The following is a 14,469-nucleotide window of genomic DNA, read 5'->3' as shown; positions in this document are numbered from 1 at the left end:
TCTTCTCTTAATTATTTAAACATGATCAGAATAACTGTGAGTTTTTACTGAGACGATTTCAACTTACTTGGTTAGCCTGCAGACAGACAGATGAAGGTGGTGGGGGCGGAGAAACTAAACAAAGAGAGCACCCTTATGAGTAAGTGTGAAAGGACGGGCTACTCAGAAACAAAAGAGAATGATCAGCTGTTCCATGATGTAGTAAGAAAAGGCCTGACAGCTGCTGACCAATTATGGCCCGTAAAACATTTTCCAAGTCCTAATAAAGAGTCTTGTTTGTTACTGTCTTCCAGGCATTATGAAGTAAACAAGACACTCAGATCCCTTGGAGAGAAGGAGAGAGGGTTTATTATGCATACAACTGAAGAAGTATCCCAGGTTGTGTTTGCAGATCTTATGGCTTTTGGAGAGGAAAGAAGCAAATTACAAACTAGGTATGTGCCTCAAAGAAATATCCTTAAGCCTTATATTGACACCAAGTTTGCAGCTTCTTATTTTTTTCTGTTTCACTTCTAATTCTTTCCTCCATGGAAAACGTTCATCATACCAGAGTTTGCCCATTTGAGCGCACCCCACCCCTTCCAAATTCTTAAGTGAAACCATACCCCAAGCCTGAAATATTCCTAGCACTTGTCCAGAATATTTAAAATTATGCAGGAAAAGACCCTCATTGATCAAACCTGATAAGTTTACGGCTGCAAATGTTTGCAATGAGCTTCATTTAAAACTTGGATTAACCAGCTGCCACATTTGGCTCCAAACATTCTATCCAAGGAGGGTGAGGTCAGGGAGTGTGTTTGAACATAGGAAATTACAAAGGGTTGGGAAGCCTGAGTTGAATGCATTTAAAACTAATAATAATAATCATAATAATAATAAAAGAGTCTGAATTCATGGCATCTGGGTCACTGTTTTCTAATAAGAAATAGATTTTGATTCCATACACAGAAGAAAGAATGTGGCCACAATCCTGTTGAGACCACATCCAAGTTCATATGGAATTTGGGTCACAGAAAAAATATAAACAGTTGCCTCTCTACGAAAATTTCACTCTTTTTGATAAATGCACATTTGGGGTTATTTCTTTAAACAACATACACAGACTATTTTATACAGTAGGGTAAATTGTTTCTGGGGAGAAACAATTCATAAAGCTAGATACAGCCAGAAAAAGACCGAGTCTGACCTGTTTTTGACATAGGACCACAAATTATCCCCAGCTTCAATCCCAACTAGACCTGGATTTGATTCAAAGATCCAGGAACCTCAGGGTGCCTCTTGATGCATCTGTAAGTGTTTATAATGAAACACAAGGCCAAATTTCTATGTGTTTTTGTTTTATTTTGCAATAAAGATATTGTAACAGGGTGGTCTGTCCCTTTAAGGAGGAACAATCAGACCCGTTAAGAAAGCCCAGCTGTGGGTCATTTAAGTAAGCAGAGAGTGTCCCAATTTTAAAGGTCCCAGAATAGTAAGTAAAAAGGAGAAAGCAAGCTTTAAGTAGGGGTCAGTCTGCTGTGCTGGGACCAGAGCGGAAGGGTCTCCCCTCTAGTGTCCGGGACAGGGCAGAGGGGTTTTGTTTTACTTTGTTTTGTTTGTTTGTTTGCTTAAAAGATTGGACTTTGCTTTAAACAGCTGGATGATGAGCTCCTCTGGAGTAAATTCCCCTACAAAAACTAGTAGGCTAAGAAACCCACTTACACATCTATGCAACACTAATCATGAAATACCACTAGAAAAGCAATTCTCATAGTATTTCACACTCAGCTTTTGGAAATTGGTTTTCTGACCTGCTGTTTGAGTCAGTGTTGCATCCTTGCTGTTTTCAAGCATATAGCTGCTGTGTCAAATATTTTTAATGTTACATGAACTCAGTGTATGTGGACAACTGTTACAATTGGAACTCTCCTGAATAATTATGAAAAAGGTGTGTGTGATACCCAAACTGGCAAAATGGACCTCGGTTAGAATGAATGGGACACTCGCAGCCTAAGCCATAATCAGAGACCAATATTATTATTTAGGGTTTTATGATTAGCAAAATAAAGGCCCCCTATATATGTTACAAGTATTTAAAAATTAACTTGTTAATTGCACAATTACCTGGAGACCAGATACAAGTGCAAGCAAAGTACCTATCATGCCACAGAAATGCCCCAACCAGCTATAAAGTTAGACCTTGAAAATGTGTACTAACTTTATAGCTGTTTGCTATTGAGCTTTGATTTGCACATGCAACTGAATCTATCCTTGCAGCTAGGAACCCTATCAGCTGACAGGGCTTCCAGCCTCAGGGATGCACCATGCCAAGCGTAAAGTCCCTGAGCCCAAGGAATCACAACTGCTGCAAACCCCAGGGCTTGGGGGGTGCATGAAACACCCAGACCCTGGGGATCATGCTGATATTATTCCTAGTGCTTGTGGGTGCATGAAGCCCCCGGACCCTGGGGATCTTGCCTGCTGTGATACATCAGGGTCTGGGGTCTGGACCACAGAAATTCCCAGGGTTGGAGGATCATGGTGATCCCTCTGGGATCCCTCTGGGGTAGGGAAATCACCCCTGTTGTGAATCTCTGGCCCCAGGAGTGCATGGAGTGCTTCCACAGCTGGGAGCCTGTCAACTGAGGGGGGCTCTCTGCCATGAGAACTTGCTTCTTCCAGCAATCATTTAAGTAGTAATGTGATCTGATTTGCAATTGGACAGTTTCACCTCCTGCCTTGTATATGTGGAATGGCAGGAGGCATGATTATATGACTTGTGCATTAGATCACATTGTGCCTTTGCCTGTGTGTGTACAGGGGGCCTTTTAGACACCAACTTAAAATCTCCTGCAATGTGGAAAAGTTTGGATGAAGTTGAATTCCTATTTCAAATATCATGAGGACCCATATCTAACTGAAATATGTGTATATATATATATTGCCATTTGAACTTTCTTAAAATGTGCATTGTAACGTCCGTTATAGTCTAAGGGTACATGCAGACATGACACTTAGATTGACTATATCTTTGGGGAGTTTAGATTGGGCAAAAAATGGCTGGCCTGATCTAATTTAGTTCCCTTGAGAAGGTGCACTATGCAGATTGGGTTAACCCATACACAAGCTAACCGCATGTGCGTAAAAGTTCAGAGTGTAGTCTGGGGGCTAAAAAACCCCCAGTTGCTTGCCACAGCCCTGGGGCTGCACTTTTCCAAACTCTTCCCCATCCTGACCAGGCTATTTTTAGCCCTCTGGCTCCCTCACCCCACATGACCCCCTGATCCCACATGACCCCCAACTTAATTTAAATAGCACTCCCACCTTGACTCTTGGAACCTGCAAATGGGTGCACAAGTGAGGACCCAATCTATGATCACATGGCTTAAAGTAAGATGCATGATCATAGAATGGGTCCTGGGAACACCTGCCCATGAATATGGTTTATGAAGTAGAGGCAGACTATTCAGTAGTGTGGTATATTGAGGATATAAATGCAGGTTAAATGTCTTGATTTTTAGGGAATCTAATGCATGTATGTGGTGGTAACAGGACCTATTGCATTTCCTTGTTGCCTAGAGTCCATAAGGTAATTTTTTAGCAGTTGTAGAAAGCCTCTGCTGCCTAAATATTTCATATTTTCCTAAACAAAATCCAATATGAGCTAATACGTCATTTTAACTGCTATGCTGGGAAGCAAAAATGGTAATGTTGGTCTAAGATATATGTGATCCTGAACATCGGTTACTGGAGGGGGACAAAATTTTCTGAAACGGTTTCTGTTTGTTTCCTGGCCTTCAGCTTTCACTATATGAGGCACAGTGCAATGACGATTGATGCCCTTATCAGGGTATGATGAATGGGGTTTCCCCTCTTTGCTACCTCTCTGCCATGTAGGATCAAATAGGGAATATTTCATTTTGCTCTGAACAGTGTTTCCTATTAATGTGTAATGTGCCTAACATTTTTCTAACCAGCTATTGCACACAGCACTTAGGCTAGCATGGGCTCTAAGCATCCTGAAAGAAACTTGATTACAATTACTAATAGTAGATTTTGGAGGCTTTTGCTTTCAACATTTCAATTTTTTTCAGGAGGCTTTTTGTTGTTGTTTTGTTTGTGCTTTTGTTTTCTTTTGTTTGTTTGTTTGTTTGAGAGGCTATGGAAGGAAAGCTATTTTATATGAGATGAAAGAGGCTCCAAAAAGTTCAGAATTTGGTTCAGACTGGCACGTGTTAATAATAAAATAGCCCAGATGTGCAGAAAATATGCTGCACAAAGAGAAAAATAAATAAATAAATGCTAACTAAAATAGCGTAGCATACATCTAAGAATGCTTTTTAACTGTTTCATTTTTTAAGTTTCTTTGAAGCATATCCCTAGCTCACTGATGTCAGAGAGACCTTTTTTAGAGGAATTCAGCTCTCTGGCACCACTTTAAATATACTTTGCTTGGAATAAATTAGAAAAATACACAAGTCCTCATAGTTTAATTCAAAAACATTTTTTTTTCCCTCAAACATCTTATATCTTTTGTTTAAAAGAGAGGTTTCCAACTAGTTTTATATCTTTTACTTTTTTTTCCCAATCCCTATTATTTATAGATTCAAGTTGCAGGTTTGAAACATGTTTTTCTATTTGGTAAGCATTGACATTTTGCTTCCCTCACTTTGATTGAACCTGACAGAATGGTGGCTGTTTTGTTGTAAAAGCAATAACAATTCCAATTTATATCACATCTTATCATATCATTTTTGTTTTCAACCTCATCTGCTGATTACTATATTAGTATTATAAGTTATTTGTTTTGAAGTCATGACTAGAAGCTCTAGTAACAGTCTAGGATGCCACTGGGCTAAGCATTATAAAAGCATAGAACACAGTTATGATTATCTCCCCTGAGAACTTAGAATCTAAAGCCTTGTCTAACTTAATTTTTTTTAGCTTTTCTAACTATGCCAGCATAGTTAACCCAAACAAATAAAAATGGGTTTAACTGTATTTAAACTGGTATGAAAGTATTATGCCTGTCTAACTTATTCCAGTTTAATAAAACAGAATAAAGCATCTTATACTGTTATTACTTGTCTGTGCTAGGGGTTTTACTTGAATTTATGCTGCTGGTTAAATGTCTCTTCCTTCAGCAACATCATTAGGTTGGTAACATTTCTTAAGAATAAACCAATATATATAAGCCAATGCTATTACAACTCTGGAAATAATGCTATCTAGCCAAAGGAAAGCTAATAAGACAAGAATGCCATATTTGAGCACACTTTAATTATTAAAATAGAAAGAATGATAATATTATTTTTGATGCTAAGTGTCTTGATTCTTTCTTAGGACATTGTTGAAATATCTGTTTGAAACTTAGTAACTGTTTGGTAAAGACTGTCATGTTATTACAGATGTTGATGAATTATTTCACTTGAAAAAATACCATTCAGATGTTTTTTCCTCTACTCTGACTTAAAGATGTTTTAGGATAATTTTTCTGTCACAAAATCCAAATAATGTTTTGCTGATGTTGTGATAAAAATGTCATTGAACATGCAGAATAATCACAATTTAAATTATACCAATGCTCTTTTCTATTTCTTTCAAAAAAAGATTTTATTTTTCAGAACCCTGACATTCCTACTTTTTCCCTATTCTTCAATCCCATTTTTTTCAACATTTTTACAAACATAGGCATGAAACAAGGCCAATCAGTTCTACTGTATTCATGCCTGATTCAACAAAACATGTAAGCATATTTAAACTGAAGTGACATAAACATGTATTTTACATTAATTTCTGGCTTTAAAAACTGTCATGCTTAAATACAAAAGCAATGTTTTCATTTTATGCTTCTCCTCTTTTGCTATTGTGTTCAATTTTGCAACATTGCAATAGAATATTTACATTTCATAGTTTCATAGTTTCTAGGGTCAGAAGGGACCTGAGTAGGTCATCTAGTCCGACCCCCTGCCATTGTTTTTAAAACAAGAAAAATATAAGAAACTTTGGTATTGTTATCAAATTTTGGTTAAAAAATATTTTGTTTATTATTGTATTTATATTCAAAATTCAAATCTGGAGCCTACAGTCTGCTGTAAAACAAACAGAAAAGTGAAAAGGAATGTATCAAAGTTGTAGCTAAGCATTGTGAATAGAAATAAATGAAGGCACCTAGTGGATAAACTTGAATCAGGCTCCAAAGTTCCTTAGAGGGCCAGGTGTTCAAAGACAGCAGTGGTTTAGCAGTTTCTATTGATTACCTCTTGGTAACTCTGAGCTTTCAAAATCACTTTTTGGAGACACTTACCTCTCTCCATTTTCTGTATGAAGTATCTGTCTTTAGTGTGATTTCTGGGGCATAACTACAGGCTTGATTCATTGCCTCTAGACATCAATGAGAAAAATTCTCATTGACTTTGCCTGGCATCAGATGTGGATTCAGAGTTTTATCCATTTTTATTTTGACAGGTTCTAAAGTGACAAGTGGCCATAGATATTCTACCTATGGTGATTTCTTCAGTGATAGTAAAGCAGCATATTTATCAGAAGGAAGAAACATAATTATTTAGATTGTACAGGGTTTTCCCACTCTCAATCCTCCATAGGCATCTGATTGCAATAATTTTAGGGTAGAGTGCAAGACTTTTGAGGCTTACAATTTGGTGTGTATTTGTAGAAAATGGCTAACCTACACAAACACATGTGAACATAGCACATTTTCTATTTTTATCACTTCTTTGTTTTGCATTCATAATTTCTAGGCCTGTGCAAAGTGGCTAGTATTCATTTTGGATTCGGATTCAGATTTGGCCAGTTTGGGGGATGGTTATTCAATGCGGTGATTTGAATCACTGCCCTGAATTGATTAGGCCAAATCTAATTCAGAGATTCGGCTCCTTCCAAATCAGCTGAATCTCTGAAACACACAGGCACCATACCCTGCCTGCTCTCCCAGCCCTATCCATCCCAGTTCCCAGCTCTTTGAAACAAAAAAAAAGCCCCCATTCACAGGCTGCTGCCAGGCAGGAGGGTGATCCTCGCTGCTCCCCACTGCCCCACGCCGCATGGGGGCCTTTGCCATGAGCCCCCTGACCCCTGCCTGCTCTCCCCACCCATGGCTGTCCCACCCATCCCAGCTCCCACCCTTTAAAAAAAAATTTTAAAGTGCCCTGACTCACCTGCTCCTGCCCGGCAGGGGGGTGATCCCTGCTGCCCCCCTACTGACCTGCACTGCAAGGGGTGCTCTTCCATGAGCCCCCAGAAGCCCCAAGGCTGCTGCAGCAGCTGGCGAGTTCAAAGTTTTTTGTTGTTGTTTTCTTTTTAAAGGGTCAGGAGCTGGGGCAAGTTGGGTAGCCATAGGGAGGGCTGGGAGAGTGGTCGGGGGCTCATGGCAGAGCCCCCCACACAGTGTGGGACAGAAGGGGGCATCAGAGATCACCCCACCACCTGGCAGCAGCCTGTGAGTTGGGGCTTTTTGAAACAACTGGGAGCTAGGGCTAGGCAGGGCAGCCATGGTGGGGGGGGGGTGGGGCAAGGGAGAGCGGGCGGGGGTTGTGGAGGCACATGGGGGCTGGGAGAGCAGGCAGGGGTTGGGGCCTGCAAGAGGTCCCCTCATGGTCCCCTCCCCCCTCCTCCCGCACCGCCTCCCCCACACCCTATTTACCAACAGGGAGTCTGGGTCCAGCTTCCTGCTGCCCAAATTGCCAAAGCTCTCTGAATCTTTTCCAAACCAATTCAGAGAGCTTCACATCAATTTGGACCTTTTAACTGGTCCCCTGATTTGATTTTCCAAATTCAGATTCAGAGATTTGGCCACCAAATCAGGCCGAATCTCCTCCAAATCGAATCAGCACCCAAAGATTCACACAGGCCTAATAATTTCCTGTCAAAACACTTGTATTGTTAAAATAGAGCACTTTTCATGCAAGCACCATCACTTTTATCTCTTAAAGTAACTATATTAACATACATCAATGCTTTGTGGAATGAATAGAAGACAAAATCATATAGGAACCAGGTGTAACTGAGACTCTACATATAAAGTTTTCTCTTGCACTGAGAATGAATAGTTCTAACACTTTTATGGACTTGTGTCTCTACCTATTGCTTTGCCACAAATGTCACTCTGCGGAGTCAAGTATTTGGGATCTGTTCATAGGGAAGGGGTAAGTGGTAGATGCAGGTGCATTGTCTGTCTATTCTGAGTACACAACCAATGTGCTAATAAATCAATGAAAGTTGGTGTTTCCTCAAGTTTTCCTTGTCTCACTACTTTCCCATTGTCGTATTCAGGGGACATTAACAGGGGTGTTAATTTTGCTAGGAAGTCTCAAGGGTCAAAATCTTCATTGAACTGATACAAGGCTTCCATCTGAATATCTGTCTGCCACTAGAAAAGTGTGGGCTAAGGAGAACCATATGCTTCTTCCAAAGGAATGGAAAAATCTGCAATGTTATTGTTTCCCTAGAGCATAGTATGTCTCTTCTTGTGTTAATCCATTATATATTTACTACATAAGAATTTTAGTACTGATGAAAAATGAAGGTCTGATAGCTATGGAGGCCGAAGTCCTCTGTTCTAATAAAAAAAAGTCCTCTATGAGCAGAGGAGGTGCATTTTTCTCATGCTGCCAATATGCCTCGTTCCTGACCTAGTGACAATGAACTGTGAAGGTAGTTACTGTAAATAGCCAGAGAAGCTCCTAAAGCTCTCTTAGTAATACATTTTAAGCCTGCATTTTACATATTGCATTAGGAACAGCAAATTCATTCCAATAATGAAACATTTTTAGAACTGGAAAAAAAAAAAAAGAACATGGGAGTATAGAGAATTCAAATACTAAGTGAAATATTCAAAGATGTTTAATGTTTCCTGAGGTGCATTTTGGGGGCTTAAGAAAATAAATTATATTGCATTTTCCAGAAGCGTAGAGTTCATGAATACTCTATGCAGTATAAACCCTTTCTGTGGTAACATAAGATAGATTCATAGATCACAAGTGCACCTTTTGTACAAAAATGCATGTAGATGAACAAGATACTTAAAAATATCCATAGGAAAAGCTAACAATTAGGAGGGATGGAGGCAAAGGAAAGAAATGGAATGCAATTTATCCTAGATCCTAACAGCAGAGAGGGAACTTCCATTTTATGCATGGGTCTAGCTCACATTAAATCATCAAAGTATTTAAGCTACCTATACTTCATTGTCTCCCAAGGACTCCTACAGCTCAAACTATACCTTAGTTGTTAGTATCATTCTAAGTATCACTGAAGTGTTGTAAGTGTTTCTTTTTTGTGGATCATCTTGAAAGTTGAGTAGGCAGGAGCAAGCCTCAGTCTATCCATAGATACTTACCTTTGATCTCCTTTTAAAAAATAAATAGTATGCATGAATGACCATGGAGAGGTAACATACTATTTAGTTCCTTTATCATGTTTTTGAATAGTGGTAAATAGTGGGTAACTAAAGCAGTTTACCTCACTGAGTAGTAGTGCATAATATAAATGAAAGCCTTTTAGTGGATAAACATTCATCTTATTTTACAGATGAAAAAGTTGAGGATAAAGATGTTACACCTTTTTCTCATCATGAGGAAACCCTCAGGGTCAAGGATGATCAGTCCCATGGGTCAAGTAAAAGGTAGTAGACAAGTCCATTGATGGCAAAGAAGGCTGATGCTACAGCCTGGCAGACACCACAGGGGATGGTAAAGGGAGGGTTGGGCCATGCATTTCTCCCTCTTGTTTCCTTTCCTTCCATTTCTGTCATTTTTCTGCCTCTAGGGTGAGGTTTTCCTCAAAGTAAGACATACCTTCTTTCATGAGGCATCACTATGTAGTCCAGTCCCAGGTTAGTTTTTTCCCAAATTGTGATGCCAAGTCCACACTTCTTTATGTGGAAACTTGAGGATGCCCTTGAAGCATTTCCTCTTTGGCCCCAACATGTCCTTTGTCCCTGGTTGCATTGGGAGTATAGCAGTTTTTTTGGTAACATATATCAGGTATACACACACAATGCCTCAGCTGATGTTGAATAATTAATGGTTCCATAATGGTGGTGATACTGTCAGTAAGGATATTGGCATTTGTGTGATGAACCTCCCACTTTATGCCAAGGATCTTCTGGAGGTAGTGCTGGTGAAGGCATTCCCTGCTTTTCAGGTGGTCCCTTTAGGTCACCCTAAATTCATAGCCATAGAGAAGAGTTTGGTTTACTACAGCCTAGATAGAACCACACGTTCTATCTGAGGATGCGCAGCAAGAACAACCTGAACTAAACTGAAGAAATCCTAACACTCACCTGCTCTAACTACCATATGTAGCTTTCCCAAGTGATGGATCCCTATATTTTTGTAAGGGATCCAAGGACTCATTTTCAATAGAATATACTGCCCTTTAGAGTTAAGGAATGGGTTGGCATGCAATGTGTAATAAGTACTATCTGGTGGAATCTATCTAAAAAGGAAACCCTTGATATATCCTTTGTTGCTTAGTGACTGTGATTCTGCCTTTTATTCTGTCTACTAGAGCTGTGTTACCCATACACTCCAGAAGCAGTGACTTGAAACCCTATTTCAATGTAAACAATTTACACACGAAGAATGTAGATTTGGATTATAGGACTGTGTTCAGCAACCAAGTCTACCCAGAATATCTTTCACCTATTGCCTACAACTTGCAAGGATATCAAAATACCTGTTTTCCTCCATGGGCCTTGCTGGGTATTATCTGCGCAGAAATCTTTCTTCTGAATTTTTTAACATGCAGTGTATTTTAGACTCATGAAGTGCAGTGCAATTCAAGAGCAGGAAAAATGATTGTGTATGTCTGCAATGATCAAAGAGCCCACCTTGATTTTGTTTTGTTTTGTATTGTTGTTGCCATAGTAGGTAAAAATCTGAATTTTTGAAAATGTATTTATATAAGCTGTTTTAAACTTTACTAAGGAACATATAATAGGAACTTAGCTTGCTTTTAAGTATATTGAAGTGTAAAGGGGACTGAGAGATGTAGGGGGGATTGGGGAGTGGGAATGGGAGGGAGGGAAGAGCTTGAATGCACAACTTATGGCAAAAAAATTAAGGGGTTTTTTTGGGTGCCATTTTGGCCATCTCTGTTAGCTCAATCTCCATTAAGAAATGACCTTATCTTCAATAACTGTGAGTGATGAATGTTATATTTTTCATTAGTGCTTTAAGGCTGGAGCCTGCTTTCCATGCTCACAGTGAATAGTACCTTATTTAGTAATCAATCCTCTTGGCAAAGGGAGCAGATCCAGGCTCTGGAGTCCAAAGGTATGCAATAGGTGAAACTGGACACATGTTTGTTTATTTCACAGTAACCAAAGTTACTGAGCAGTACAAGCATGAGTCTACACATGCACACTCATACTCTGCAGTAAATATGGCAGCTTATGCCAACTTGAGCATAAATTTGATACTTGCCCCATGCAAGTATCAAATATATGCCTGTTAGTCACTTCTCAGTAATGCACATGTAGACATGTTACTGAGCAGTAACCCAGGGGGCTCCCCTGCTGGTTCTGCCCAACCACAAGGGGGCTGGCCTAAGCCCATTCCCAGGGGTCCTGGTTGGTCACCTCTCCTGGATCCAGCTTAAGACTAAAGTTAGTTTCAAGGGCTGGCAGCCATGTGGTTGGAGCCTGGAGCTCTTGCCCCCCTCCCTCCCCCCCCCCCCATGGTGGCCACAGCGGCACATGGCAACTGCTTTGACCTAAGCCTAAATTTAGTCCCAGGCCACTTGCACATGTAGATGTTGGCCTATTCCTGCTTACTGTGCAGTAAATTTAAGCCAGTGTAAATGCACACGTAGACACACCCACTGTAATCTAAACTCCATGCCCCTTTTTTCTCTAGCGTGAGCATCTTGGATGGTGATTTCAGGAATTTAGAGATAAGCAAGCACTGTTCCCCTTGTTTTCTCTGCCAAAAAGCATATAGGTAGGGAAAACATATAGGTGGTTGGGGAACAGATACACTATTGGTTTCCTTACCACAAATTATTGGTTAGACATCTGGGCAGGCAGGAGAGGTGATATCACTTGTTAATTGCAAAACATTTCTTATTTCTACATCTCATGCCAGGTTTAAGGAAAATGAGGTAGAGGAATTAAATTTCCCCATGGAGCAATTAGTATGTTCTAAGACACAATGTGAATTTACAGCACAGTAGCTATGCTATATTATCTCTTCAGGTAAATATTTATAATGTGTATTAAATGGAGATAATTTAATTTGTTTTCAAAGGGCAGCTATACACATGCAGAAAGGTTTCTTCACTACTTTAATTAGAATGGCTCTTGGAGTACCCCTCCCCCACTGCTGGACCATGTGTATAAACACCCACATTTTTTATTTTGTTGTTCTTAAAAGCAGGTACACTAACAGTATGTGCACTGCTGTGCTTACTGGATGCATCTACATGGGACACTTAATGTGCACTAGCCAAATAACACTGCACAGTAGCATGGCAGGCAAAAACTGTGTTAATACATTATTGCACAGTAGTATTAAGCTACTGCAAAGTAAATATCACTAAAATCCCATGCTGTGGTGCTGCTCTGCAATAGTGTGAGTTACTGCTCATTTAGTTAGTACTTCATTAAGCAAGTACTAAATTAAATGTTCAGTAACTACTGCACTTTAAAGAACATGTAGACAAGCCCTGTGTCAACAAAACAGAATGTATTATTGTGTCCCTTTATAAATCCAGGGTGTATCCATATCTTGAAGACTATGCCCACTTATTGTCTCCACACCTCAAAAAGGATGTAGAACAGGAGAAGGTACAGTGAAGGGCAACAAAGATATTTGTGGAATGAAAGGGCTTACATATCAGGAAAGACTAAATAGACTGGGTTGATTCAGTTTAGAAAAGAGGGCAGACAGGTTAAGCATTTACAAAATACTAAATATTGAAGTATATAGGGATTTATAGTGAATAATGTTGCTGCAAGATAGTACTTGTATGTACAAGTTCTAACCTATGGTGGCATTTATTAGTTTACTGTGACTAAATAGGGCCACAAATTTAGATGTGGAAAATTCATTGTGGAGCTAATTAGGCAACTCCACAGTAAAAGTCTCATGCAGATGCATAGGTGGTGGAAGGCAGGGGGGTTAATGAGGCTTAGCTCCCCCAAATATGGGACAGCAGTAGGGTCATAAGGTATTCTGGCCATGTGCAGCAGGGATGGGGAGGGGCATGTGCCTAGCAGGGAGAGATGGAGTGGGGCTAGGGCAGGGGCAGTAACTGCACAGCTGCAGTGGGGCAGGGTTCAGGACTGAGCCACGAGCAGCTCATCCAAGGGGCATGATTCCTGCTGCTATGCACACCCTGGGTGGCATGGGAGGGCATGTGCCCCAGATCAATGCGGGGTAGGGTAGGCTGCTACTGCAGGCTGGGGATGGGCAATGCTTGGCTCTTTCTGGCAGGGGGCTGGGCCAGTCTGCACTTGGGGTGGGCGGCTGCAGCACTGGGAGGGGGGTTATTGGGGGAAGTTTCAGCCACCCCAAAATTCTTTGTAGCCTCCCTCAGCCCCCTCCCAGTGCCACTGTTGCCCAACCCGAGCACAGTGCAGCCCAGCTCCCTCCAGAAAGAGTCTGGTGCAGCCCCAGCCCACAGTGGGAGCTTGCCCTGCCCTGTGCAGATCTGGGAGCACATAGCCCTGTGCTGTCCCAGGGTGCATGCAGCAGTGACAGCCACCACCCCATCCCTGCATCCCCCAGATGAGGCACAGCTCTGTTCCATGCCCCGCACTGCCCTAACTATACAGGGCCTGCCCCAACCCCAGCCCAACTCCCTCCTTCACATGACCCCTTTCCCTTCCCCTCCACCGCAGCCCCAGCGCTACTCCTTCTCCCCACCCCCCACTGACTTACCAGCATGGAGCTCACACATGCTCAGCTCCCCCACCGCAAAATTCCCTCTGCCTATGTGTAGTTGTGCCCACTGTCTCTCACAATAAAAGAACTAGGGAATCACAAAATTAAACTAGTAGAGATTATGTTTAAAACTAACAAAATAAAGTTATTTTTCACTCAGGATGTAATTAAGGTATGGAACAATTTCCACATGACACTGTGAAAGCTGATAGTTTAACCAGGTTTTAAAAAGGATTGGACAAATTCTTGGAGAAAAGTTGCATCAGGAGTTATTAAACCTGGGAGTTAGGGGTGGACCCTCTGAACCAGAACTTCCTGCATATTAAATAGTGGAGGCCACACGTGGGAGAGGAGTAGGGAAAATACCCTGGTCATAACCTCTTCACTCTGCCTTTAAGCATCCACCCTCTGCTACAGTGTGACACAGGATACTGGGCAAGATGCGATGTATAGTCTGAGCTGCTAAATGGCAGTTCTTATGCTATCCCTGGTAACTTTTAATCATTTTTTTTCAATTAATTTAAAAAGTAGAGTGAACTACCTTGCATTTACTGCACCTAGAAATTTAGTATGTAATAGTTGG

The 14,469-nt window shown here is 40.9% G+C and overlaps 1 long non-coding RNA gene across 1 annotated transcript in view; it reads left to right on the top strand.

The window, feature by feature from the left end:
* The first annotated feature begins 302 nt into the window (after positions 1 to 302).
* Positions 303 to 14,469, top strand: part of LOC149872105 (uncharacterized) — a 33,529-nt gene continuing 19,362 nt past the window's right edge. The window contains exon 1 of the long non-coding RNA XR_016440582.1: positions 303 to 434. This is a non-coding gene — a long non-coding RNA (uncharacterized LOC149872105). The remainder of the gene's footprint in view (positions 435 to 14,469) is intronic.

Source organism: Crocodylus siamensis, chromosome 2 (genome assembly GCF_052110815.1).
Source record: "Crocodylus siamensis isolate JL-2025a chromosome 2, ASM5211081v1, whole genome shotgun sequence".
Classification (NCBI taxonomy): Eukaryota; Metazoa; Chordata; order Crocodylia; family Crocodylidae; genus Crocodylus; species Crocodylus siamensis.
Note: the sequence above shows the minus strand (reverse complement) of the source record. Positions and strands in the feature narration are given on the sequence as shown.